Source organism: Triticum aestivum, chromosome 4B (assembly GCF_018294505.1).
Source record: "Triticum aestivum cultivar Chinese Spring chromosome 4B, IWGSC CS RefSeq v2.1, whole genome shotgun sequence".
Taxonomy (NCBI): Eukaryota; Viridiplantae; Streptophyta; class Magnoliopsida; order Poales; family Poaceae; genus Triticum; species Triticum aestivum.
In genome coordinates this window covers 626,317,176-626,321,270 of record NC_057804.1, presented here as the reverse complement: position 1 = coordinate 626,321,270, position 4,095 = coordinate 626,317,176, and positions in this window count along the sequence as shown.

Sequence of the window (4,095 nt, the reverse complement as noted above, 5' to 3'; positions counted from 1 at the left end):
TGAACGTGTGCAGAACTCCGGAGGTGTCGTACGTTTGGTACTTGATCGGTCGGAGCTAGAAGAAGTTCGATACATCAACTGCGTTGTCTAAATGCTTCCGCTTTCAGTCTACGAGGGTACGTAGACACACTCTCCCCCTCTCATTGCTATGCATCTCCTAAATAGATCTTGCGTGAGCGTAGGATTTTTTTTGAAATTGCATGCTACATTCCCCAACATATAACATAATCAATTACACGATATGGAGTCGGTGGACATATTTTCTCGCCATAGCCTCTTTGAAATAACCATTTTCAATAGAAAATGCTTACTTTAAGTCATATCAAAGCAAACATGAATTTGTTTCATCGGAAGAAACACTCCTGCTAATAGCGATTAACATATCATATTGTATATGCCACCATATAGTGCGACATACAATGTTAAATTATGCAAGAATAATGACTGTGCATTAGTATTACTGAAATCGAAATTAACATATCATTTTTGCACTTTTATTCCAATGAGAAAGCGGAATTTCATAGAACATATAATGCACATACTAATATACGAAGTTAGTTGCAGCTGCTCTTTCAGAACTCCACATGTAATCAGCTTTGCAAGGGGGGACACAATGCCACTACATTAGCACAGTTGAAATTTTTTGCATACATTTGTACTACCTTGTTGAATCATTGAAACTTTTCATAAATGCCTTGACTAATCGCATATATATATGTAAAGAGAGAAGTTGAAAGTGCAATCATGCCCTTAATCATATTTTGATGTTGATGACAACATGCATGTTGGGACTAATCATGTTTATCAAGTATATCTCAGGATTATGTCTCAAGGGCGGTGTGTGGATCATGACTACGGACATAAACATATATATACATATACACTCGAGAGCAGAGACACGAGACAAAGACAGAAAGCTTCGACTTCATTTTCGGTTTGTTCTTGAGTATAGGGATCCCGCACTATTAAGAGGGGATTGATCGATTTCGTGAAAAAACTTGCTCAAACCCACAAAATTCACTCACATATCATCTCAAGATTTTCCCTCTAACTTATGCATAAATATTGGTATGGTCCTGAGAAGTTCAGCTACCACCGGACGCCCGAAAGTCTACGGACGTCCGTCCTCTCTCAGTCGACCGGGCCTCCGGCTCTCATCGGTTGTCTGGTGCATCTCCACAGAACTGATATTAGCGGAAGACCGGTCCCACCGGATGTCTGGCCACCGGACGTCCACTCACCTCCGGATATCCGTTGCACTTCAAAAGAATGATATTTGTGGATTTCCGACAACTCCGGACGTTCGACCTCTGGACAAGCGGCGCCTTCCGGGCGTCCGCTGGCTATATAGTCCCATACCTCGTCAGTGCCCCTGGTAGATGTTCCAGCGACCGGACGACCGGCGGCCCAGGCGGACGTCCGATCTAATCTGTGGCACCGGTCGTCCGGTACCCACCGGACGTCCGTCAGACCTTGTGCACTAAGTGGCTCAACAGTCTATTTTCCACTCCCACTATAGATAGCCTTCTTCGCCTACGGGAGACGGTTCACTTTGAGGTTGCAAAGAACACTTTTCACTCTCTCTCTCTCTCAATCCTCTACACCAAATCCTAAATCCCCAAGTGATTTGGGAACATTTGAGAGAAGTTCTCCAATCAAGTGATAGATCCACTTCTTCCCCTTCTTTGCACCAAAGGAATTCGTCATTTGAGCAAGTCTTGAGCTTTTCCCCATCGTTCTTATTACTCTTGGAGGTTGGAGACTCCTAGGCGGTAGGAGTCTTTCGGAGAGGAATCGACCTTTGTGATTACCCCCGGAATAGTTTGTGAGAGTTTGGAGACCACCCCAAGGTCTACCACTAGTGGTTGAGAAACGCCTTCGTGGTGTTGTCTCAAAGAGAGAATAGGGTGAGCCTTCGTGGCGTTGGTGTGCCTTCGTGGTAACACCCACCTCTCTAAACGGTGACATAGCTTCCCTCCAAGGAAGTGAACATCGGCATACATCCTCATCTCTCGGAGTTGCGGTTATTCCTAACCCTAACTCCCTACTTGTGGTTACTTGTCTCTTGCACTTACATTTATCATATTGTGCTTGCTTACTCATATATTTGTGCCACTTGTTTATCTTGCGTAGCTCATAGTGTCACACTTGCAATTGTTAGGCTAACTTACACATTCCACATTATTGTCTAAAATTGCTAAGTAACAATTAAAATTTGCTGTTGTACCTATTCACCCCCCTCTAGGTCCATCTCGATCCTTTCACAAGTACATATGGTTTTTAAGCTAGTCAACAACACAACCGATGCTAAATATTTGTGTCCTTCTAAAACAAATATTCCCAATGTCCTATTATATCGTCTAGTAAACATGGCCATTGATTCCACGAACAAAATCTCCAGCCGTCCTAGCGATCAAGGAACGAATCATGCTCACAAAACCCACAAGACTAACCAACCAACTAATCCCCATGGGAACAAGAGAAAAAAAGGAGCACACAGGCGGAGGCAACCCTGGTTAGATCAGAGCAAATGAAAGAGATAGATAGATAGATAGATAGATAGAGAGAGAGAGATGCACGTGCTCGGGGGTGCGTCCACCCTGCCTTTGGACGGCAGTCGCCCGGACGCCGGATCTAGTGGTGCCGCCTTTCGAGAAATCATGTGTCACGATGGACGTCGATACGTCTCCAACGTATCTATAATTTTTGGTTGTTCCATGCTATTATATTATCTGTTTTGCATGTTTTATATACATTAATATACTATTCTATATTATTTTTGGGACTAACCTATTAACGTAATGCCCAGTGCCAGTTGTTGTTTTTTCCTTGTTTTTGGCTTTTTCAGAAAGGAATATCAAACGGAGTCTAAACAGAATAAAACTTTTGCGATAACTTTTCTTGGACCAGAAGTTACCCGTAGGACTTGGAGAGGGCCCCAGGAGCTTCCGAAGGAAGCCACTAGCCAGGGGCGCGCCCCAGGGGGCACGCCCTGAGGGCTTGTGGGCCCCTCAGAGGTCTCCTAACCTAAATTCTTGCTCTATAAATTCACAAATATTCCCAAACCACTAGAAGCATCCACCAAAATATTTTTCCGCCACCGCAATCCTCTGACCTTGTGAGATCCCATCTTTGGAACTTTGCCGGTGATCTGTCGGAGGGAGATTCGATCACGTAGGGCTTCTACACCAACCCTATTGCCCTACCGATAATGTGTGAGTAGTTTACCACAGACCTACGGGTTCATAGTTAGTAGCTAGATGGCTTCTTCTCTCTCTTTGATCTTCAATAAAAAGTTCTCCTCGATGTTCTTGGAGATCTATTCAATGTAATACTTTTTTGCGGTGTGTTTGTTGAGATCCGATGAATTGTGGATTTATGATCAGATTATCTATAAATATTATTTGAGTCACCTCTGAAATCTTATATGCATGATTTGGTATCTTCGTATTTCTCTTCGAACTATCAATTTGGTTTGGCCAACTAGATTGGTTTTTCTTGAAATGGGAGAGGCGCTTAGTTTTGGGTTCAATCTTGCGGTGTCCTCACCCAGTGACATAGTAGGGGTAGCGAGGCATGTACATATTGTTGCCATCAAGGATAAAAAGATGGGGTTTACATCATATTGCTTGAATTTATCCCTCTACATCATGTCATCTTACTTAAAGCGTTACTCTGTCCTTATCTCTACTCATATAAAAAGTTGAGTTGGTGATGATGGTATGCCTGTCATCCTTCATTTACATCCGTTCAATTTACATCCAATGCATCTGAGACAAACTATGTCGTTTTGCAAAAAGACCCCCCGCACTCCACACCCCGTTTGTAGATAACCCCCTGCCTCTCATGTTTAGACATCTCTCCCTCTCAACTCATCTAGCCATGTTAGGAAAAATAAGAAGGATCTAGAGAGGTCGCTGCTCTCGGCACCGTCTGCCCCCAACGCCTCTCATGCCTTCTCTAAGGTTGCATTGTAGACCACCACCACACCCCCTCCTCCTTGCCATCTCCTCCCCCCCTTCCAAGTCATCCTGAGTTACATTCATGACTGTCTTTAAAAAAATAAACAAAATCGATACTCAAAAAATAATTCTT